Genomic DNA, 25,363 nt, shown 5'->3' with positions numbered 1-25,363 from the left:
CAAGTCCCAACACCCACATGGCAGCTCAAAACTGTCTGTAACTTCTATCCCAAGGCACCCAACACCTTCTAGAACCGGGCATTCAAGTGCTACACATGTGTTTTGCCTGCACAAAACACCCATGCATACATGCAATAGTTTTGCTTTTCTTTTAAGTTCATGACACTAAAGTAATAAAATTACATTATTTCTAATAATGGGGTTGGTTTTGGTTTTGTTTTGTTGTTGTTGGGTTTGTTTGGTTTTGGTTTTTTGAGAAAGTTTCTGTTTAGCCCTGGCTGTCCTGTAACTCACTCTGTACACCAGGCTGGACTCAAACTCAAGAGATCCATCTGCCTCTGCCTCCTGCCTCCTGCCTCCTGCCTCCTGCCTCCTGCCTCCTGCCTCCTGCCTCCTGCCTCCTGCCTCCTGCCTCCTGCCTCCTGCCTGCTGGACTCAAACTCAAGAGATCCATCTGCCTCTGCCTCCTGCCTCCTGCCTCCTGCCTCCTGCCTCCTGCCTCCTGCCTCCTGCCTCCTGCCTCCTGCCTCTGCCTCTGTCTCTCTGTGCCTTTGCCTCTCTGTGCCTCTGCCCCTCTGCCCCTCTGTCCCTGTCCCTGCCTCTGCCTCTGCCTCTGCCTCTGCCTCTGCCTCTGCCTCTGCCTCTGCCTCTGCCTCTGCCTCTGCCTCTGCCTCTGCCTCTGCCTCTGCCTCTTGAGTGCCAAGATTAAAGGTGTGTGCTGCCACCACCTGGAATTTTAAAACAGCTTTAAACAGTTTGGTACGGTTTTAAACAGTTTGGCGGCAGAGATAGCTCAGAGGTTGACATCCTCTGAGACTTTCCTTAAACAAACCATAAAGATGATGTAGCCTCTGCCTCTGCCTGCTACATACATACATACATACATACATACATACATACATACATACATACATACATACATACATCTTGATGGGGTCTGTTTACTTGCTTTTTGTGTGTTGGGAGTGTGGCAGGGAGTGCCAAAGGTTGGATCAAAGACTAAAAATGTAATCTACCATGTAGTCTATCTCTAGACTACATCCAAGCCCTATCAGGAGTGATGTAGAGTCAGTGGTACCTGGCTCTGTGAGAACTTGTGCCTGCTATGCATGAGGCCCTGGAGTCAATTCCCAGTACAGGGACTGTGGGAGGGAGAGGGGAAAGGAGAGGAGCTAGACAGATGGTTCTGTGGTTAAAGAGCTTAAGAACGCACACTGCTCTTGCAGAAGACCTGGGTCCAGTTCCCTACACCCATATCTAATGGCTCACAACCACCTGCAACTCTAGTTCCAGAGGACCCAGGGCCTCTGAGAGCACCTGAATACAAGTGGCATAGACACGCACAGACAGACAGACAGACAGACAGACAGACAGACAGACAGACAGACACACACACACACACACACACACACACACACACACACACACACACACCCCAAATAAAAACAAAGATCTTTAGCTAGGGAGTGGCACACACTTTTGACCCCAGCCCTGGGGAGGCAGAGGCAGGCGGATCTCTGAGTTTGAGGCCAGCCTGGTATACAGAGTGAGTTTCAGAACAGCCAAGGCTATCAAGAGAAACTCTATCTCAAAAAACCAAATTAATAATTAAACCCTTAAAACAGGAAAGAAGGAAGGGTGTATAGGATCTACCACAGATTTAACTTGACTTGAAAAAATAACCCCACCTCACACCGACATTTTTAAAGAAAGAAAACTATTTCAGTTTATCACCTTAATTTGGTTTGTAGTTTTATTATGTCTTTATCTACAATGCTGTGGAATAAAGTGGAGTTTCCGAATCAGTCAGCACTGAGACGTCTTCCTGTCAAAGTCAGGTCTCAGCTTTAAAGAGAATTTTTTCTTTCTTCTTTTTTCTTTTTTCTTTTTTTTTTTTTTTTTTTTTTTTTGTTATTGTTGCAAGACAGGGTTCCTGTCTGTCCTGAACTCCCTCTGTAGACCAAGCTGGCCTCAAATTCATGAAGATCCACCTGCCTCTGCCTCCCAAGTGCTGGGATTTAAAGTGTGTGCCACTATGTGCAGCTGAGAATTTTTTTCTTTACAGAGAAGAACACAAATGCAACCCCTACCACCACAAAGTATGCAGTTGTGTTTCCTGCATTTGGGGAAATCTCAGGAGTCAACAAACTCCAAGTGCAACAGATGAGCCTCCCCGGGGACAACCACCTTCTCAACCACGGTATCTCCCATCACATAAGTATGAGAATTCTTTTTTAAAAGTCCAGTGGTGACTTCTCTCACACAGACAAAAGCTGTGCTACCAGACTATGTCCTCCCTTCCTGCTCGCTCACAGTCATGCCTAGGCTATCCCTACCTCACTTGCCACTGTATCGTCACAGCCTGAGCCCCATCATCACCCAGCCTCCCCTCAGGTGAGTGCCCTGAGCTTCATCTGCCCGCCTTTCCAGAGATCTCTACTCTCTTCCCTACAGGACCTCTAGCTCGGCCCCTGACTACTGCACACCCATCCATCTCTGAAAGAGCTACAGATGGCTCTCTGCCTCGATTCACTTGGGTGCCACAGAGACCTTTCAAACTGTTTACAAGGTACTGTGACAGTGAAAGGGATGTCTCCTCCCCAATAGCACTGTCATGTCTGCCTACCTCATTTGCCTTCCCCCAAGGCAACCAATCACTGCTTCCAGTCTCTTGTGTGTCCTGCCAAAAATACCCTATAGAAAACCCTTTATCTAAACAAGGCCTGGTGGCACACACCTATAATCACGACATTCAGGAAAAAACAGAAACATCAGAAGTTTTAGGTCATCCTTAACTACATAGTGCATTCAAGGTTAGCCTGGGCTACACGAGACCCTGTCTCAAAGGAAAAACAAAACAGCAGCAACAAAACCTCTGTCCCAGTTTAGGAGCTCGTTATGAACCACTGGGCAAAACCACGTACAATGACATGTGACACGTGTGCACACAAGCACAAACGTGTTCATAAGATGTCAGCATGTGTAAGGGCAACAGTCTGACACCCGTGGCCTTTTCCTACTTGTGATGCATTTGTCACCAGGGGAGATGGGTGAAAGGTTCGTGGACCTCTACAGACCCCCCTGTGATTTCTGGAGAGTTCATAACCGACTCTCAAAATAAAAGCCATGATGTGCACGGCCATTTGTCCTATTAGGATGCTCTGCACTTGGCCTTCTGCACTAAGCACCAAATAGCACTCGTATCTACCCACACACACCATACAGCAGGCTCTGTGATTAGGCTGCACCACAACTTACCCATGCCCTGGTGCCTTCCTGCCTCTAACATCCTTGCAGGTTCACCAGACACACAGGGCATCACATGAATGTCAGCACCTCTCATCTCTGTAGGATAGGGCATGGGTGTGTGGAGTGTCACTGCCCACCAACAATCCAGCACACCACCAAGGAACTGCGTGTTCACCCGTGTCAGCCAGGCAGGTGGAAGCCGCATAGACATGGTGAGAGCTCAAGACCTTTCCAGACTCACGTTCCTTGTGCCTCCTCCACGAACTCTGCCAGCTGAGTTCACTACTTACAGGGACTCTTTACCTAAGATCCGCATTAAGAAGCCATCAGGATGTCTCCTTTTTTACTTTGTCTAGGACTTTCCACAGCAAGCACTGTATTTCTCAGTAGGTGAAGTCACCAGTATTGTCCTTTGTGTCTTCTGGAGTTCGACACAGTCATGAATCTGTGTGTCATCTGTGCACAGAGGCCATGCTAATCTTGGCATTTAGTGCATGTGCTTTTGAAGCAAGTACTAGAGTCTGACATACTCAGAAATATATTCCTTCTGAAATTGTAAAATAACTTTTTAAATGATTTCTTCTAGTATTTATTACTTTTTTTAAAAAAAATCTGATCTAGGGATGGAGGGGTGGCTCAGCAGTTAAGAGCACTGGCTGCTCTTCCCCAGGACCTGATTCTATTTTCGGTATCCACAGGGCGGTTCACAACCATCTATCTGTACCTCCAGTCCTAGGGTATCTAGTGCCCTCTTCTGGCCTGTTTGGGTATTGCATACACTCAAAACACCTCGATGTGTAAGAATTAACAAATGAAAATCTGGGGCGCTGGAGAGATGGCTCCATGGCTGAGAGCATCAACTGCTCTTCCACAGGTCCTGAGTTCAATTCCCAGCAACCACACGGTGGCTCACAACCATCTGCAATGGGATCCAATGCCCTCTTCTGGTGTGTCTGGAGAATGACGGTGTACTCACGTAAAATAAATCTTAAGAAAGGAAGGAAGGAAGAAAAAAGAAGAAAGAAATCCAGGAACTGGAGTGATGGCTCACTAATAAAGCACTTGCCCACACATGGAATTTGATCCCAGTACCCATATAAATGCCAGGTCCAGGAATGTGCACCTGTAAAGCCAAGGGAGGATGATCCCTGGGGCCTGCTGACATCAGCCTGTGCCCTCCACACACATATGAATCATTAAATTAAAATGTGATCTATCATTTTGCTGTAAGCAATAATGTTAAAATACATATAAATGTCCCTCCCTAGGGACTCTCCCGTTACCCAAACATTTAGTAAAACTCTATCTATTCTACACTGACACACTAAAGGTCATCTTTCTCATATACAAAATTTTATAGCTGTTGACACTTTTTTTATTGATGACTCTAATTGTAAATTCATTTTTAAACAATTTCATGTTGCTACATGTACATGCACTAGGAGAGAGGAGGGCCCTGGATCCCCTGAACGGGGTTACAGATAGCTGTGAGCTAGCTAGCTACCATGTGGGTGCTGGGAACCAAGCCTGTCTCCTCGGAAGAGCAGCAATGACCTTAACTGCTGATCTAATTAATCAATTGGCCCCACTAACTGTAAGTTTTTTCCCCCAAACCTAGCCAGTTCCTTGATCCAGAAACTCAGTGCAGACTGCTCTTTTGTTCACAATTCCACATTCTATCAATCACAAGCCCACCAATGACAGCACGGGAGTACTGAGCACCCCAGCCTGGAAGGCCTCCTCCCATGCCCCTGTTTCCATCCACTTCCCACAGGGAACGAAGAGAAAGGCTCTGTAAGAACACAATCTAGGGCTGGAGAGATGGCTCAACGGTTAAGGGCATTGACTGCTCTTCCAGAGGTCCTGAGTTCAATTCCCAGCAACCACATGGTGGCTCACAACCATCTGTAATGGGATCTGATGCCCTCTTCTGGTGTGTCTGAAAACAGGTACAGTTACTTATATATAATAAACAAATAAAATCTTAAAAAAAAAAAAAGAATACAATCTAAAAGCTGGGAATGATGGTGTGCTCCTGTAGTTTGGCTGTTCTGGAGACAAGAACATCACGAATGCAAGGTCAGTCTCAGCTTTAATAAAACACCATATCTCAAAGAATCAAAACAAACAAACCCTGCCCCCCAGCTTCATTGTGTGGGAAAGTCTATCAGTGAGTGCACTTAAAAGAAGAAAACCTTGCTTCCTGGCACTAAAGGAGCTTCCCTTCCAATGACTCCCTGCATGCCCTTCCTCCTCCAGGCCACATGGGCTTTCGATGGGCAGTGAGACAGCCTAAAGCACACGACACTCAAAAGCACTGTGCTTGCTGCTCTCTGTCCACAGCATACATCCCAGTCTTCCACAGAGCTGGCTCTTTCTCATTCCAGAGTCCTGGCTTAAATGGCACATCTTGGGACCTTACCTTATCACCTCAAATTGCCACAATGTCCACCTTAACCTCTATCAATCCCTTAAACAGGGACCTTGTCTCTTAACACTGACTGTATGAACAACGGACATCAGGAACTCTGTAGAACTGTTCACAGAACATGGAACAAGCCGCACACAGCAGCATGCACCTGAGGACACAGCCAGAAGATCAGGAATGCCAGGCTCTTCAGGGCTACAGGAGGAGACTCTGCCTCAAAACAAGCAGTGAAGGACAAGCGAACAAATGAAGCACCAGAAGAAAGGGTCCACACAGGGAGTGGCTGGAGGGAGGGCACAGCAGCTATGGTGGGACTCAACGTCCAACTAGCCGGAGAAGCAAGATGAGAATTAGGAACAGACATAGATAGAAAGCCTCGAAAAACCATAAGGGACACCACATGGAGTACGGCAACCCTAAGGGACACTCCCAAGGAGTACAGCAACCATAAGGGACAGCCCCAAGGAGTTTTGCAATCCATTTCCTACACCAACAAGAAAGTGAGGGAGGGCTGTTAGCAGTACACATCCAATCAGAAAACCCAGTTCATTAACTCTAACAAGCTAGAATCTCTGATCTCTTTTCGAGATCAGCTGCCTTAAAATTCATTGTTTGCCTTAAAATTCATTGTTTGCCTGAAGTTATGTGAAGAGGAAGGAAAGCGCCCTGGATCCCCATTCTAATCCCGTTTGATCAGTGTCTGTTAGTAAAAGGCATTGATTGTCCTTCAGTCTGGCACAAGCCTAGTATGGTGAAATCCATGACCTTTCAACTTTCACAGCACGAGGAAAAACAGCTTCCATGAACAGATCCCAAGAACAGTGAGATGTTTCTACAACATCCTGAGACAGAAATGGCAGCTGGTGTTCTCTCTCCTGCCACAAGCTATGCCAAGTGCTTTACCTGCAGTTAAGTCATCTGACCTCAGTGCTCTGAAGACACATAAAGCTGGCCTCAGGCCACGGAACTAGGAAGTGGCAGAGCCACACTTCAAAGCCAGCCTGGCTCCCATGCACCTCACTATTCTGTATCAAGGGCCCAAGGCTCCTGGAGGAGGGTCAGTGCCTGTCTTAGGTGGCCTGGGCAAAGATGGGCACTGGATGGTCATTCAAGAGGAATGGCATTAACATGCTCTGCACATACGTACACACATGTGCACACACAGAGACATACTCAAGAGGAATCACTGAAAGCCTCCTAGCTCAAGCTGGGCCAGGAACACATCTAAGAAAACTGTTCCATGACTACGCTTGGCCAGGACATGTTTAGATACAAATACTCATGTGAAGCAACCTTCTTTACAAGACAGACCAACAGACAGACTACTAGTGGGCCTGACTCAACTGCCATTATGGGACTGGCAAAGCATCCTGGATGTGTATATGATCAAGATATGTGTATGAAATTGTCAAGATATAAATAAAAGATTATTTTTAAAGGGTGCAAGAAAGTAGTCTGGTATTTTTGTATTGTTGCTTTTAAAAAAATCCCTAAGGTTTTATTATTTTTGTGTGATATTTGTGCATGTCTGTGTGCCATGGCATACACATAAGAGTCAGATAACAACTTTATGCTGTCAGTTCTCTCCTCCCACCTTTATGTGGGTTCTGGGGATCGAACTCAAGTAGTCAGGTTTGCATAGCAAGCACCTTTACCCACTGAGCATTTCACTGCCCAAGTGTCCCTAGTTTCAAGTAAAAATTTTAAGTGTAATTCTCTCCTCAGACTTAACTTTCTGTGAACCAGATTTAAAGCAACCACCAAGTCAGATGATGGTGGTGCACGCACCTTGAGTCTTGCCACTCAAGAGGCAGGGGCAGGTGGATTTCTGTGATTTGGAGGCCAGCCTGATCTACAGAATAAGTTCCAGGACAGCCAGGGCTACACAAGAAACCCAGTCTCAAAGAACAAAACAAACAAAAACTAACAAAACAAAGCCAAGTGGTTCGAGTCACATTTGAGAACCTTGTCCCGCAATAGTGAGCCCTAGCTGACTCTTCACTTCTCCAGCACTGGGCAAGAGGGCAAAATGCCACACCCTGCAACCAGGTAGTCAAACCCTGCTAAACAGCTTCTCCCTTCTCTGAACAGGCTTCTCCCTTCCTTGAGACAGCTCCTCTCCTGGAAGCTGGAAGAGCCTACACCAGACAGCACCAGACTTGGCTCCTCCTCTGAGCCAAGTCCTCCCTTCACCCCAGCAGGAATTGTTCACAGGAGATTCTATATTCTAGAAGGGAAGCAGCCTCCAGCCAGACAAGGCAGCTCACAGGGAACCCTGCATCTCACATATAAACCTGGGCTTCTTCAAAAGAAAAGCTTCCATTGAGATAATCTGTGCCACACAATGACTGTGTGCCCCGATGGTTCTCACCATGCATGTTCTAGCAACCCTCCCTCCAAACTCCCATCCTCTCTTACCTTTTATGTTATGAAATTAACTAGACAACACATTGCTAAACTTGTGAAATTAAAAAGCAAATTTCCAAAATTCTTGTTGGGGAAAAACCTGGCAAAGTTAGGTAACCTCACTTTTTTTTTTTTTTTTAATCATCAATGAAGTCACTTAGAAGCCATGACAAAGTTGCTGGACAAGTTAAGTCAATACTGCCAACCTGATGACCCTAGTTTAATGCCCACCCCACAGGGGGACCATGTTTCAAAAGAAAAAAAGTATGTGTGTGTGTGTGTGTGTGTGTGTGTGTGTAGAGGATGGGAAGGAAGGAGGGAGGGAGGAAGAGAGAGAGAATGAGAGCTCACAAACCACTTTTTCTTCATTTGTATATACCTCAGAAGTGGGTTCCAACTGTTTTGCTGTTTGCAGTTTGAGGTGAGACCTCACTGCTGCCCAGGCTGGTTTGGAACACCAGGGCTCCATCCAAGGTGCCCTTCCATTTCACTCTTAGTGGCTGAGAACACAGCACCCAGCTGACACCCGGCAGGCACATTTCACTTGAAGAGTGAGGAGAACATGTGGGTTTGCTGAGACAAAGCACACAAAGGTATTATCTAGAATGCAAGTTTCCTCCCACGGCGTTCTGTCTAAAGTTTTTGATTTCTATCTCCTTCTTAACTAGCTACTCAAAACTATTTCCACAGTTGACTATCAACCAGTCATTCCCAAATGGATTGAACACAAATCAGCAGGTTTCAAAAGTCAGTCACTATTAACAACAGTAAACCCTTACAGCTGGCGAATGGACTGTTAGACCTGGGAACTAGAGGGGAAGAGCTTGTAGGGCAGAATATAACCCCAAGCAAATGTCACACGAACACCGCTGGGAAGGAGTGTTTCGGTTCATCTGGAGGACACTAATCAACCTGTTCTCTCTACAAATATTGAGAGAACACAACTCAATGTTATTCCCATCTGTAGCTCACCCTGCTGGTCCAACAGAGCACAAAGGGGAAATTTTCAACAGAGAAAACTGTCTGTGCACTTGATTTAGTCCAAAGATGAAGAACGCCACACCCAACACATACCTACACACACACACACACACACACACACACACACACACACACACACACACACGTCAACTGAGGTGAAAAGAACCTTGGATTCCTTAAGGACCTCCAGGAAAGGGAACCACTTCCAAAAGCAGCAGGAAAAGAGCAGATGGCAAGGGCTCCCAGCCCCTCCCCCATGCCGATGCTCCACTAGAGCGTTGCCCAATCGAAATACGATACCGGCCGTAAGTGCCATTTTAAATTACCAAGTGGCCATACTAAAAAAGTAAAAAGAAACGGCTAGATTGTTTTATTCTAACGTAACCACAACAGGTACCACCTCAAGGAACTACGTAACACATTACTTGCTAAACACAGCTGATTTAAAGCATAGGGGCTTCCTTATTTTTTTCTCCCAAACTAAATCTTTCAAACTTTAAAACTGAAACCAGAGCCGGGCAATGATGGCACACGCCTTTTAAATCCCAACATTCGGTAGGTAGGGGCAGGCGGATCTCTAAACTCGAGTCCAGTCTGGTCTACAAAGTGAAACCCTGTCTCGAAACAAAAAATTGAAACCAGAAGTGTATCTCAATTCTTGCTACATTCCAGTGCTCCGTGGCTCCACATGACCAGTGTCCACATTACTGGACAGCGGAAGTCTATGCCAGACCCTCTTGGTCTTAAATACCTAACATGATGATCCTCTTTGATCCCTTAACATCTGGGGACCCGAAAACGCCCAACCCCGGAGTAAATTCACCCAATCAGTTCGCAGGCGCCACCCCTTGGGCCCAGCCAAGACCTTCCAACCTGACCACACCCCTGCGCTGACTACCCCTAACCGGAAATTCCCGCTAATGGGAACTGACAGGTCTCCATTCTTTAAGGGTGGGGAAAGGAAAACCGAGAACCCCCGTACAGTCTCCGAACCCCGGCCGAACACCGGAAACCAGTCGCCACCCATACACGGGGTGGGCCGCGCATAACACCCGCAAGGGGCGAACCCGATAACCGCGAGCGCGCACTCCGCTGGCATCGCGCGCGTCCCCAAGTCGAGACAACTTATTAACACGGACCCCGGCGACCACCCAGCACCCGAGAATAACGAAATGCTAAGCCACCAAAAGCGAGTGCGCGGATGTCGGACAGGCAGTCCCAGTGGCAGGGGCAGCCGCGCGTGCCCGGCTTGAGACCCCTGAGGATCCCGTGCAGCCGGTTCCGGGGTCCGCGCCCCTCCCCCGCCTGGAGTCCGTTAACGGTCGTCCGTGCTCACGAGGGACGGCGGCGCGAGCGATTGGGAGAGCGCGACCCTCCCCGCGGTGGCCGTGGGTTCTCTTCCCTCACCTGCGGGGCGGCACTCTGGACGTGGAGGTTGCGGAGGCGACAGCGGGATGTGCGTTCACCCGCTCTAGCTCTCAGTCTCACGGCTTCCCTGGGCGACCCACCGCAGCAGCCAGCCCGCGACGCTCGGGGCGGCGCCCTCTGGCGGCGGGAGGCCTTGCGTGCCGCCCCGCAGACGCCACCATTGGCTGCGCTGCCAGCGTCAGGCCAGGAATGGAGGCGCCACGTCGGGGCCTTGGGGCTGCGGAAGCGGCGGCGATAGGCGGAACCCGAGGTGGTCACACGGAAAGGGGTGAGCGACCGCAAGCTCGTGAGCCCAGTGTCCTCGCCCTCTCCCACGGCCCTTGGACTAGAGAAGGAGACCTAGATTCATCTGCGCACAGGTGTCACTTTCTCCGGAATTTGTTCCTTGCAGCAACTTATGCCGAGCGTCCTTCTCTGCATTCCGACTCCGTTACCGTCACCCTGAAAAAAACAAACAAAAAACCAAAAAAATCCAGCCATACAGTTGTCCTAATCAAATAAATGGCAGGTACCTAAACTCATTTGGGCGCCGGGAGCGTCATTCTCTCCGAAAGCTGTTCTCAATTCCCTATTCCATAGGTAATTATTCTCAGTCACTATTTTTATCGTCTTGAAAACAAGATGCGGGGTTTTTTGGTTTTTTTGTTTTTGCTTTTTTGTTTTGTTTTGTTTTTTTTACAAATGAATGGTAGGGACGGACCTCGAAGCCAACACAAGCTCCATAATCTTTTTCTCCCTGACCTTTAGATCTCAACTTAGATGTCGCTGTATTCACCCGTATTTCAGTGGCCAGGTGTACACTAGCTCAGACAGAGCACTGGGTAAGGCTGAGTCCCTGCGACTGGAGAAGTGGAAAGTGCTCCTAGGCAGGGCAGTAGGAGGAGGGAGAGTGCCCCCAGGCAGTGGGAAAGATCCTGAGTAGCTGTGGGACAGGGAAGACCAAAGTGGTGTGTGTAGAAAGCTCAAAGAAGATGAGCCACAGCCTGAAATTTGGAATTCAATGTTTGAGATGGAAATCTCAAGGTCTAATTTACCGTTTTAGGAAGTTTTCTTCATGCTCTGGGGCAGATACTTAGAACAGACAAGAAGAAAAGTGAAAGAAGCTGAGGATGCAGCTTAGTTGACAAAGTGCTTGCCTAGCATGCACAAAACCTTGGGTTTGATTCCCAGCACCAAATGAACAGAGCATGGTGGGATATCCTTGTCATAGCAATACATGGGGTGAGAAGGGCCAGGTCTTCTTTGGCTGTGAAGCAAGAGATACCCAGGGCCAGAACCACTGGGGACAGAAGAAAGAGTTCACATTAACAGGAAGACCCTGAGATTCACTCTGTCTGAACCCACAGTGCTACTGTAAGCCCAGGAAATTGTCAGTATTATGCCAACACAAAGTGAAACTTGATGAGTTTGTATGAATTTCCTGTTACCTACATTTTTGTTGCCTTAAAACAAAGGAGTTCTAAAGGATCAGAGTCTTCAGTAGGAGTTTCACTGGGCTGAAGTCATGGTGCTCACAAGGCTTGTTTTTTCTGGAAACTCTTAAGGAGCCCCTGCCTCTTTTTAGCCTCCTAGAGCCTCCTGGGTTCCTAGGGTATGCCCTTCATCTACAGAGAAAGCATTTCCCTCTTTGAATGAGGTCCCTTCTTCTTTCTCCTTCCCTCAGAAAGCCCTGGTGGTTGTACTTGAACCATGTGGATAACCCAAGGAGGACCTGGATCCCACTTGGAGATTCCCAGTGATTTTCCAGGCAAGGTAGCAATAATCAAAGGTTCCTGGTAATAGGTGATATTTGGGAACCCATCACTATATGTACTGTTGGGAGCAAAGGAAAAGGAGGGCTACCTTCTCCAGCCTTGGAGAATACTATGTGATGTGAGAGTTTCTGTTTCTTGACTTCTATACTAGTGGGGAAGTTTGCTGTTCCTTACTTGGGTGCTGTAGCAGACAGATGCATTTGCTGAAGAACGATTTTATGCTCCTACCTCCCAAGGGCTGGCATTAAAAGTGCACCACCATCCTAACACTCTGTTTTCTATCCCCTGGTACCTTACAGAGGCTCGGGACACATACTGTTATATGATCCCTATGAGATTGAGGCAAACCTGGTCTATGTAGAGTTCCAGCCAGGGCAACGGAGTAAGGCCCTGTCTCAAAACAACATAAACCGTCCACATGCTGACTGCCTGAACACCAATTTATACCTATAGCTAAATGCAAGCCAGCCACTAGTCAATGCATAGAAAATACAATGTATACCAAGGGCAGGAGAGAATAGGAGTCGATAGGACAGATTTTATATTTCCTCATTCAGTATGATATGCCCGAGAACTGGTGGTGGGATAGAAAGCCTTGCATATGCTACACAAGCGCTCTGCCACTGAGCTGTATCCACAGACCTTTAAACTTATGTTTACACATCAAAACCATCATGATCAAGTAGGCTTCATTCCAGGGATGCAGGGATGGTTTAATATAGGGAAATCCATCGATGTAATCCATTATATAAACAAACTCAAAGATAAAAACCACATGATCATTTCATTAGATGCTGAGAAAGCATTTGACAAAATTCAACACACTTTTGTGTTAAAAGTCCTGGAAAGATCAGGAATTCAAGACCCATACATAAGCATAGTAAAAATATACAGCAAACCAGTAGCCAACATCAAACTAAATGGAGAGAAACTTGAAGTAATCCCACTAAAATCAGGGACTAGACAAGGCTGTCCACTCTCTCCCTACTTATTCAAAGTCCTAGCCAGAGCAATCAGACAACAAAAGGTCAAAGGGATAAACAAATTTGAAGGGAAGAAGTCAAAATATCACTATTTGCAGATGATATAGTATAATTAAGTGGCCCCGAAAGTTCCACCAGAGAACTCCTAAGCCTGATAAACAATGTCAGCAAAGTGGCTGGGTATAAAATTAACTCAAATAAATTAGTAGCCTTCCTCTACTTAAAGGATAAACAGTCTGAGAAAAAAAATTAGGGAAACGATACCCTTCATAATAGTCCCAAATAATATAAAATACCTCGGTGTGACTTTAACCAAGCAAGTGAAAGATCTGTATGAAAAGAACTTCAAGTCTCTGAAGAAAGAAATTGAAGATCTCAAAAGATAGAAAGATCTCCCATGCTCATGGATTGGCAGGATTAATATAGTAAAGATGGTCATTTTGCCAAAAGCAATCTACAGATTCAATGCAATTGGAATCAAAACTCCAATTCAGTTATTCATAGAGTTAGAACAATGATCACTTGATCTTCAACAAAGGAGCTAAAACCATCCAATAGAAAAAAGAATTTTCAACAAATGGTGCTGGTTCAACTGGAGGTCAGCATGTAGAAGAATGCAAATTGATCCATTCTTATCACCTTGTACAAAGCTTAAGTCCAAGTGGATCAAGGACCTCTACATGAAACCAGATACACTCAAACTAATAGAAAAAAATGGGGAAGAGTCTCGGACACTGGGGAAAACTTCCTGACCAAAACACTAATGGCTTATGCTCTAAGAATTGACAAATTGGACCTCATAAAACTGCAAAGCTTCTGTAAGGCAAAGGACACTGTCATTAGGACAAAACAGCAACCAACTGATTGGGAAAAGATCTTTACCAATCCTACATCTGATAGAGGGCTAATATTCAAAATATACAAAGAACTCAAGAAGTTAGACTCCAGAGAGCCAAATAACCCTATTACATAATGGAATACAGAGCTAAACAAAACATTCTCAGCTGAGGATTATCGAATGGCCAAAAAGCACCTAAAGAAATGTTCAACATATTTAGTCATCAGGGAAGTGCAAATCAAAACAACCCTGAGATTCCACTTCACACCAGTGAGAATGGCTAAAATCAAAAACTCAGGTGACAGCAGATGCTGGCAAGGATGTGGAGAAAGAGGAACACTCCTCCATTTTTGGTGTGATTGCAAATTGGTACAACCTCTTTGGAAATCAGTCTGAAGGTTCCTCAGAAAATTGAACATCGCACTACCTGAGGACCCAGCTATACCTCTCTTGGGCACAAACCCAAAAGATACTCCAACATACAACAAAGACACATGCTACACTATGTTCATAGCAGCCTTATTTATAATAGCCAGAAGCTGGAAACAACCCAGATGCCCTTCAACAGAGGAATGGATACAGAAAATGTGATACATCTACACAATGGAGTACTACTCAGCTATCAAAAACAATGTCTTCATGAAATTCATAGTCAAATGGAATGAACTAGAAAATATCATCCTGAGTGAGGTACCCCAATCACAGAAAAACACACTTGGTATGCATTCATTGATAAGTGGATATTAGCCCAAAAGCTCGAATTACCCAATATGCAATCCACAGACCACAGGAAGCTCAAGAAGAAGGATGACCAAAGTGTGGGTGCTTTAATCCTTCTTAAAAGGGGGAACAAAAATATCCATAAGAGAGGATATGGAGACAAAGTTTAAGAGCAAAGACTGAAGAAATGGCCATTCAGAGCCTGCCCCACATGTGACCCATACACACACACACACACACACACACACACACACACACACCACAGCCACCAAAACTAGATAAGATTGATGAAGCTAAAAAGTGTATGCTGACAGGAACCGGATATAGATCTCTCCTGAAAGACACAGCTAGAACATGTCAAATACAGAGGTCAATGCTAGCAGCAAAACACTGAACTGAGAATGGGAACCCCTTGGGAGGAATTAGAGGAAGGATTGAAAGAGCTGAAGGGGCTTGTAACCCTATAAGAACAACAATACCAACCAACCAGAATGCCCAGGAACTAAAGCACTACCCAAAGACTATACACGGATTGACCCAGGACTCCAGCTGCATATGTAGCACAGGATGGCCTTGTTGGGCACCAATAGGAGGAAAAGCCCTTAGTCCTGCCAAAGCTGGACCCCCTAGTATAGGGGAATGTCAGGGTGGGGAGGCGGGAAGTGGGGTTGGTTGGGTGGGGAAACACCCTTACAGAAGAAGGGCAGAGGGATGGGACGGGGGCTTATGGAGAGGAAACCTGGAAATGCAAATAAAAATATCCAATAAAAAATTAATACAAAACAAAACTTATGTTTAGGGGATGCAGGGTTTACGTGCTCCAACATGCATGTTGCGGTCCGTCACTAAGGCAGTGAAGGCAGGAACTGAAGACCAGAAGCAGAATGCAGGGGGTGCTCAGTGGCTCACTCCTAGGCTCTGGTGCAGCTACTTTTCCTTTTTTTATTCCTTTTTTTCTTTATTTTTAAATTTTTTCATATATTTTGATTATATTTCCCCTTCCCTAAGCCTTACCAGATACAAAGGATGGAATTTTTTTAATCGATTATTTATCGAGGAAGGATTTCATTATGTAGTCGTGGCTGGACTAGAACCTGCTATGTAGACCAGGTTGAACTCCAACTCACAAAAATGTGCTACCTCTAAAAGGCATGTGCTACAAATAAAAGATAGCCATAAGCTACACTTTTTCTTTTTTCTTTGCAGCAATTTACTTTTATTTTTTTAATATTTTTAAAAAGATTTATGTGCATTGGTGTTTTATCTACATATATGTCTATGTGTCAGACCAGAGTGTGTCAAATCCCCTGGAACTGGAGTTACAGACACTTGTGGGTGCTGGGAATTGATCCAGGTTCCCCTGGAAGAGCACCGAATGCCCTTAAACTCTGAGCCATCTCTCCAGACCTAAAATTTATTTTATTAATGTGCACATATGTGCGTATATAGATGTACAAACCCCATGAGGCTGGAGAGATGCCAGGATGCCCCCCAGACTTCTCTAAAGGCTTAATTGCCTTTCCAGCTTCTGGAGACACAAACAGCCAAACTCAACCCTACAGAGGGAAAAAAAAAGCCCAAGATCAGGCTATAAATTTCACCAATCCCTGAGTTTGCCCCAAGATGAGGCCATCCCATCCCATCAATTCAAGGCCACCCTGTAAAGCTCTACCCACTCCCCCAAGAAACCCCATATAAAGCCTGCCTCCTGCTCAGTTCTCTGCTGGTTCTCACTGGAGCAGTAGCCATCACCCTCTTGTGAGGTTTGTTGTACAGTAGACTTTGTAGTATTCCTCAGCTCCTCACTACCAGGATACCTTTCCCCTTAGAGCTCTAACACTCACATATACGCACACTCAGGAACAGGTGCTTGAGGAAGCCAGAAGTCCTCTCCCTGGAACTGGACTCAGGAGTTCCTGAGAGAGTCCCGTTGTGGAGCTGAGAGCAGAGCTGCAGTCCCCTGGAAGAGCAGCCTGTGCTCTGAAGCACTGAGCCTCTCTCCAGCCCAGCCCGGTTTTGTTTTGAGACAGGGTCTCACTAAGTTGCTCAGACGTTTTTGTTTTCCTCTAGACTGTGCCCTGGCTGTCCTAGAACTCTCTCTGTAGACCAGGCTAGCCTCCAGCTCATAGAGATCTACCTGTTCCTGCCCTTCAAATGCTAGGATTAAAGGTGTAGCTACCATACTGGTCCTGGGCTATGAGATCATTCTGTGACCCGGCAGGCCGTGAGCTGTGATGCTTCTCTGAACCCGAGGAGCTGGGGTTTCGCCACCAGCCCCTGCTTCTAATATTATCATCGTTGTTTTGGGTTGAAGTGGTCACATGCTGCTCCCAGAGGTCAGAGGACAACTTCCAGAAGTTGGCGATGACTCAGTGCTTAAGAACACTTGTTCTTGGGGTTGGGGATTTAGCTCAGCGGTAGAGCACTTGCCTAGTGAGCATAAGGCCCTGGGTTCGGTCCCCAGCTCCGAAAAAAAGAAAAAAGAAAAAAAAAAAAAAAAGAACACTGTTCTTGCAGAGAACCCGGCACCCAGGTAGTGACTCACAACCATCCATAACTCCCATTAGAGGACTGAGTGGCCTGCTCTGACCCCTAAGGGCACCCAAAAAAAAGATTGTCAGTTCAATTTGGTAATAAGTTAATATTATAGTACATGAGTCTGCTTGTATTTTGTATTTGGGGATGATGATACATCAAAGCATGGCATTATGTTGCTGTTGTTTTTTTTTTAATTTAGAGAATACTTTATTAGTTTTTGTAATCAAACCCACGTATATAAGACCTTACATATTTAATACAGTGTGTTACCCCTGGACAAATGGAAAAAACTTAAGTTCAACATTTCTAGACAAATATGGCTGTTAATTTCTGTACAGTGCCAACTCAACACAGTAAACGGGGATACTTTTTTCAAAAGTTGACAGCACAGGTAAAGTTTCAAAAAATTCAAATTATATATCTGTATATATATATTTATATTTATATAAAAAGACCAATAATAGCAGTGTGTTATGCATCAACAGCAGCAACAGCTTTTCCAGGTTCTGCAGTCATCTGAACAAAACTGTAGAGACATCCAGCACACTCCATTAAAAAAAAAAAAAGTAAAAAAACAAAACCCAAGAAAACAGCACAGTTCTGTTACTCTTGTGGTACCTGGCGCCATTTTTTTTTAAATTAGCTTCTCAATCATCATCTGGAAAGAAAACATTCTGAGCAACATCATTAAAAACAGCTCTGATAAAGCACGGTCACTACTACGTATCATAAAGCAGGTACAAGCTATTTTACATCCACAGAGGTATGATACAGTACTGTCCTACATCTATAATACTAGAGGATACAATTTAAAAGGCATTATTTGAGACTTGATTCTACTTTTCCAGCAGAGGGCCCAAAGGATGGTGTGACACAGCTTTGTAAAGAAACATACTCTAGACAGGATTTCCTTTCACTAGTGGCACACTTCTAAGGATTCATTCTCTCCATGAATGTCAGCTAAAACCGTTATTAAAAAAATGAAATATCCCTAGAACAAAACCGTATAACCACCGGATTCACATGAAGATGACCTAGTGGAGACAAGCTGGACCTCACCTTACCAACAAGCTATCAAATCTGTTATGTTTAAACAGTGAGACCTCCAAGGAAGGAGATGCCAAGTAGTGCTTCAAAGCTTCGGACCACAATCAAACACAGCATCCTTTTCAACAGAAGCAGAAGCTCATCTGAATATGCTCATGGATGCTGACATCAACATTTAATCATCTCCTCACTCATCCAGGAAGAGGGGGAGATCAGTTACTACTGTACTTTATTGTGTTCAACCAAATCACCATGTTACAAAAATAGCAAGCTGCCATAATAAAAAATAAGGCTCCTCTATCCAGCACCAGATAGCATCATTTTACTTTCAAGCCTAGAAATTGCACACTTGTATATAAACCAATCGAAGATGAGGATTGAGAGTTCATCTTGGTGGATTTTTCCTTTGATGAATATGAAGTGTCCTTCCTTATCTTTTTTGATGACTTTTAATTGAAAATTGATTTTATTTGATATTAGAATGGCTACTCCAGCTTGCTTCTTCTGACCATTTGCTTGGAAAGTTGTTTTCCAGCCTTTCACTCTGAGGTAGTGTCTGTCTTTGTCTCTGAGGTGTGTTTCCTGTAGGCAGCAGAATGCAGGGTCCTCATTGCGTATCCAGTTTGTTAATCTATGTCTTTTTATTGGGGAGTTGAGGCCATTGATGTTGAGAGATATTAAGGAATAGTGATTATTGCTTCCTGTTATATTCATATTTGGATGTGAGGTTATGTTTGTGTGCTTTCATTCTCTTTGTTTTGTTGCCAAGACGATTAGTTTCTTGCTTCTTCTAGGGTATAGCTTGCCTCCTTATGTTGGGCTTTACCCTTTATTATCCTTTGTAGTGCTGGATTTGTAGAAAGATATTGTGTAAATTTGGTTTTGTCATGGAATATCTTGGTTTCTCCATCTATGTTAATTGAGAGTTTTGCAGGATACAGTAACCTGGGCTGGCATTTGTGTTCTCTTAGGGTCTGTATGACATCTGTCCAGGATCTTCTGGCCTTCATAGTTTCTGGCGAAAAGTCTGGTGTGATTCTGATAGGTCTGCCTTTATATGTTACTTGACCTTTTTCCCTTACTGCTTTTAATATTCTTTCTTTATTTTGTGCGTTTGGTGTTTTGACAATTATGTGACGGGAGGTGTTTCTTTTCTGGTCCAATCTATTTGGAGTTCTGTAGGCTTCTTGTATGTCTATGGGTATCTCTTTTTTTACGTTAGGGAAGTTTTCTTCTATGATTTTGTTGAAGATATTTACTGGTCCTTTGAGCTGGGAGTCTTCACTCTCTTCTATACCTATTATCCTTAGGTTTGATCTTCTCATTGAGTCCTGGATTTCCTGTATGTTTTGGACCAGTAGCTTTTTCCGCTTTACATTATCTTTGACAGTTGAGTCAATGATTTCTATGGAATCTTCTGCTCCCGAGATTCTCTCTTCCATCTCTTGTATTCTGTTGGTGAAGCTTGTATCTACAGCTCCTTGTCTCTTCTTTTGATTTTCGATGTCCAGGGTTGCTTCCATGTGTTCTTTCTTGATTGCTTCTATTTCCATTTTTAATTCCTTCAACTGTTTGATTGTGTTTTCCTGGAATTCTTTCAGGGATTTTTGCGACTCCTCTCTGTAGGCTTCTACTTGTTCTCTAAGGGAGTTCTTTATGTCTTTCTTGAAGTCCTCCAGCATCATGATCAAATATGATTTTGAAACTAGATCTTGCTTTTCTGGTGTGTTTGGATATTCCGTGTTTATTTTGGTGGGAGAATTGGGCTCCGATGATGCCATGTAGTCTTGGTTTCTGTTGCTTGGGTTCCTGCGCTTGCCTCTCGCCATCAGATTATCTCTAGTGTTACTTTGTTCTGCTATTTCTGACCGTGGCTAGACTGTCCTATAAGCCTGTGTGTCAGGAGTGCTGTAGACCTGTTTTCCTGTTTTCTTTCAGCCAGTTATGGGGACAGAGTGTTCTGCTTTCGAGCGTGTAGTTTTTCCTCTCTACAGGTCTTCAGCTGTTCCTGTGGGCCTGTGTCTTGAGTTCACCAGGCAGGTTTCTTGCAGGGGAAAAGTTGGTCCTACCTGCGGTTCCAAGGCTCAAGTTTGCTCGTGGGGTACTGCCTAAGTCCTCTCCGCGGTGGCAGCAACTGGGAAGATCTGCGCCGCTCTTTCCGGGAGCCTCTGTGCACCAGGGTTCCAGATGACGTTTGGTGTTTTCCTCTGGCGTCTGGATATGCACAGAGTGCAGTCTCTTCTGGTTTCCCAGGCGTGTCTGCCTCTCTGAAGGTTTAGCTCTCCCTCCCACGGGATTTGGGTGCAGAGAACTGTTTATCCGGTCTGTTTCCTTCAGGTTCCGGCGGTGTCTCAGGCGCAGGGGTCCTGCCGCTCCTGGGCCCTCCCCTACGGGAACCCAGAGGCCTTATACAGTTGCCTCTTGGGCCAGGGATGTGGGCAGGGGTGGGCAGTGTTGGTGGTCTCCTCCGCTCTGCAGCCTCAGGAGTGCCCACCTGATCAGGCGGTGAGGTCTCTCTCCCACGGGGTTTGGGAGCAGAGAGCGTTGCTGTTGTTTTGTAAGTTGTGTGTGTATGTGCACACACAGAGTGGGGCACATGCAGAGGTGCATGTGTGGCTGTCAGCTGGTGACTGTGCGGAGTTTTTTTTTTTTTCTTATGTCATGGGACAAACTGGGTTCCAAACTCTGGTTGACAGACTTGTCTGTTTGTGCCTTTGCCCACTGAGCCATCTTATCGGCCTGACAGAAAGAATTAGACTGAGCATGATGACACACATTCTTAATCCCAGCACTACGGAGGCAGAGGCAAGACGATCCTTTTGAATTTGAGGCCAGCGTGGTGTACATGTAAGTTCCAGACTATCCCAGGTATATAGTGAAACCTTGTCTGTATTCCCTAAGCAGTACACTTCAAAATCCATCAAAGTGGTTGGCCCCTCCTTCCTGCCCCAGCCTATGGCTGCCGTAAAACGTCCCCACAGGAGCTGTCAAAAATGGTAGGCTCCTGTCAAAATGGTACCTCAGACTGCAGCAGTCACAGGATCTGTCCACGGTGGAATATCTTCCCCCCCCTCAGCAGGAGCTGTCCGAAGGGCTAGGCCTTTCCTGTCTCAGCCCACAGCCTTCTTAAAATGCCATCTCAGGAGCTATACATCAGGAGCCGTCCACAGTCGCAGCACCTCCTCTCCAGCCTCCCCAAACAGCTCCACAGAGATGGTGCCTCAGCCAAAGCTTCCTGCAACCAGGAAGGACTTCCCATCCTAACCCGTGGGCCCAATGCAGGGAAAAGGGGAAAAAAACCCACTAATCTCTGAACAGAAAAAAAAACCCACCCATCCCTCAGATTCCCCTAAAAACTGCCTGAGCCCAAAAACCCATCAATTCCCGAGCTCGCTAAGCTCAGGACTTGAAATCCCACTAACTTCAATCTGGAAATCTCTGCCCAGAGAAGCTCCACCCCCTCAGAATCCTATATAAGCCCCCCCTTTGTTTAATTTCCTGTAATCTCATTCTGGGGGCAGAGGGCAGCCATCCTTGGATTCCTCCTCCACATCTTGGACCCTCCAATAAATCATTTTCATGAGACTTACTGCCTGGAGTGGTTCTCTCATTGGAAGAAGCCAAGAAGTAAAGCAATGAAGAGCAGAGGCAAAAAGTGGAGCAGGGCGGGGGCTCCTCAGCTCAACTGGGGATTCCTTACCTTAGGCGCCTCAGTGCTCTGCTGAGAGGCTTGGGCTGAGAATGAGCTTCCCTGGGGACATTGTCCCCCTTCCAAGCTGTGTCCCCTGAGCTCTGTGTCTCAGGATACCCTTCTACTGGGATACTTTTCCCCTCAGATCTGTATGGTTCCTGGGTATCTTAGCCCAAGGACACCCTCCCATCTGAGTAGAAACACGAAGTCTTAAAATGGATTCTTTTTTTTTTTTTTCAAGATGATTTCATTGTGTAGCCCTGGTTGTCCTGGGACTTGCTCTGTAGACCAGGTTGACTCAAACAGATCTTCCTGCCTCTGAGTCCCAGGGGCCGTAATTTAAAAGCATGTGCTAATGTGCCAGTATCAAACATTTTTTAAAAGAAAGAATGAATTGGGGCTGGAGAGATGGCTCAGCGGTTAAGAGCACCTGACTGCTCTTCCAGAGGTCATGAGTTCAATTCCCACCAACCACATGGTGGCTCACAACCATCTGTAAAGAGATCCGATGCCCTCTTCTGGTGTATCTGAAGACAGCTACAGTGTACTTATATATAATAAATAAATAAATAAATCAAAAAAAAAGAAAGAAAGAAAGAATGAATTGTATCTCCAAGAGTCTCTGGGGGTAGGAGCATAGGAAGTCTGGCTTTCCAGACCCAAGTCCTATTACCTTCCAGTCTTCTCTTACAGCGGGAACACAGTCTGTGTTCCAATGTGCATTTGCATTCACAACTTCTGGGAGTTTATTTTCCCAAGACTCACGAAGATGTAGAGCTCTCAGCTCAACCTGCACCATGCCTGCCTGGATGCTGCCATGCTCCCACTTTGGTGATAAAGAATTGAACCTCTGAACCTGTAAGAAAGCCCCAATTAAATGTTGTCCTATAAGCCTGGCCTTGGTCATGGTATCTGTTCACTACAGTAAACCCTAAGACCCCTGCATATGTGTAAGTGCACCGTTTGTCCTTGCGATGTCTTTGGAGACCAGAAGAGGTTGTGGACAGTCATTAGCTATCACAGTGTAGGTGCTGAGAAGTGAACCTGGGTCCTCTGTAAGATCAGCAAATGTTGTGGAACACTGAGCCATCATCTGTCCAGCTCTGTATTAATTTTTTATATGTGTGTCTGTATGTGTAAGTGTGGATGTCCACAGAAGCCAGAAGAAATCAATGGATTCCCTGGAGTGATTGTGAATTCTCACCACATGGTTGCTGGGGATGGCTAGTCCTCTGGAAGAGCAGTAATCACTCTTAGCTGTTGAGCCACCTATCTGGCTATAAAATATCTATCTTCACTTATGTGTGTCTATTTGTGTGTATCCACATGTGTGCAGGAGTGTCAATGGAGGCCAGAAGAGGCCATCAGTGCCTCTGCATCCAGAGCTATATGTAGTTGCTATGGGTAGTGGAGGAAGTCCTGAATGTGTGAACTCCTGAGTGAACGTTTCCTGTTGAGATGAGCCAGCCATATCAAGAACTCTCAGATCTATGGAAAAATGGCAGAGTTCCTCCCCATCCATAATGGGGGCGCATAAGGTTCAGGCGGCGGCAAAGCCTTCCTTCTGGACCATGTGCTGCTGTTAGTGTGTGCAAATAGTGTTCACCATGAAGCTCAACAGATATTTACAGCCGGAAGACTGCTGTCTACAGAGTCAGATCCTTCCAAGATTAACTAAAAGTACCTCCTTGTTCAGCCGTATGCAGTAATCGGCCACTCTGCTGGTCTATATAAAAAACATGCTGGGTTTCCTAAGCTTCCTCCATCAGGGAGCCCAGACTCCCTGGTCCAGCTTTCCAGTGTGTCCGTGTGTGTGTGTCCGTGTGTGTGTGTGTGTGTCCGTGTGTGTGTGTGTGTGTGTGTGTGTGTCCGTGTGTGTGTGTGTGTGTCCGTGTGTCCGTGTGTGTGTGTGTCCGTGTGTCCGTGTGTGTGTGTGTGTGTGTGTGTGGGTGTGTGTGCTCTTCATACCTTCATAACCTAGTAAGGTCCATCCTGGAGTCCTGCAGGGTAGCATGTAGGCTATGATTCATCATCTGACATGGGTGCTGGAGACTAAATTCAGGTCCTCTGGAAAAGCAGAGTTCCGAACAGCTAAGCCAACTCTATAGCCCCCTCATATATCCCAAATTAATCTCAAACTTGCTATAAAGCCCAGGATAATTTTGGATTTCTCATCCTCTTGGTTCACTTTCCTAAGTGCTGGGATTACCAGAATGTACTGTGCAGTCCCAGCATAATATTGTATTTTTCAGCCTTAAAGATTGTCACTTTTTTTAAAAGTGAAAACTGGGGATCCTCGGGGCTCTAAAGAGTGTGGGAATTTACAAGGGGTTCATGCTGGACGTGTGCATTCTGAGAGTCTTTCCTGAATATGCACACCACACTATCAGATGAGCTTAGTTCATGTGGTGTCTGATATGTACTGCCAGCTGGAGTTTGTAACATGCATTTGGAATCTTTTAAATTGGTCCAATCACAAACATACCATTTGGATGAGGGGAGGGTCTTATGAGGAACAATTGCTGGGGCAGTGTGTGTGGAGGGGTGACACTTTCTCCAGTAGTATAGCCACTGGTACATCAGTGTGCTCAAGCATGCAGCCATAATTAAATTCAGTGGATCAGACCACACACAAGACACGAAAGTGGAAAATCTCCTTAGGGAGACTTTCAGTAGAAAAGGAAGGGATGGAGCTGTGCTATTTCTAGGGGAACTCCTTGTGGTACTAAGCAAAAGTGAAGTTGGGGAGCAGGGAGGCTGGATAGTCTTACCACAACAGAAACAGATCGAGCAGAGACATGGACAAAGACAAGAAAAACAGAGGCCAAATTGTCAAAGAATGTGAGGTACTGAACATTTGGGGTCCTATAAATAATTGAGGTCTCAAGATACATAACACTATAGAAGTGGATCCCCTAATGGGGAGAAATAGTATGGGTAAAAGGGTATGAGAGAAATAGAATTAACAAAAAATAACCCACATTATTTCTGTGGGCACAGAGACATGCACTACCACAGCTGTGAGGGCAGAGAATAGGTGGTTTTTCTCCTCCAACCATGGAGTTCCTGGGAGGGTCAAGCTCAGGTTCAGTCATCTTGCCAGCCCAGATATTTGTACACAGAAGGAACGGATCTTGAGTGAGTCACCTGGGTCACCTCTGTGTAAGCTTCAAATTGCAAGAGTCAACGTGAGACTCCAGGAAGAGCAGGTAGCCAGCCCTGCAGCGTTGGGAAGAAGAGAATAAAGGAGCTGGAGTCAGGTCCTGACGATATGGGCCCCTAGACTGAACTTCCTCAGAG

General features: G+C 45.6%; 1 protein-coding gene across 6 annotated transcripts in view; it reads right to left on the bottom strand.

The window, feature by feature from the left end:
* The window catches only part of Zc3h7a (zinc finger CCCH type containing 7 A), a 39,491-nt gene extending 28,881 nt beyond the window's left edge, over nucleotides 1–10,610 (bottom strand). For 2 of the 6 annotated variants that reach the window (XR_594546.4, XM_063269282.1), the window contains exon 1: nucleotides 10,472–10,610. The gene's annotated coding sequence lies outside the window, so the exon portion shown is untranslated. Of the gene's footprint in view, nucleotides 1–1,734; nucleotides 8,421–8,462; nucleotides 8,657–10,248; nucleotides 10,384–10,471 lie in introns of those variants that run through there. The other 4 variants (XM_008767490.4, XM_063269280.1, NM_001108262.2 and 1 more) reach the window with 4 other exon arrangements.
* Nucleotides 10,611–25,363: the final 14,753 nt, after the last annotated feature.

This window comes from Rattus norvegicus, chromosome 10, assembly GCF_036323735.1.
Source record: "Rattus norvegicus strain BN/NHsdMcwi chromosome 10, GRCr8, whole genome shotgun sequence".
Lineage (NCBI taxonomy): Eukaryota > Metazoa > Chordata > Mammalia > Rodentia > Muridae > Rattus > Rattus norvegicus.
Note: the sequence above shows the minus strand (reverse complement) of the source record. Positions and strands in the feature narration are given on the sequence as shown.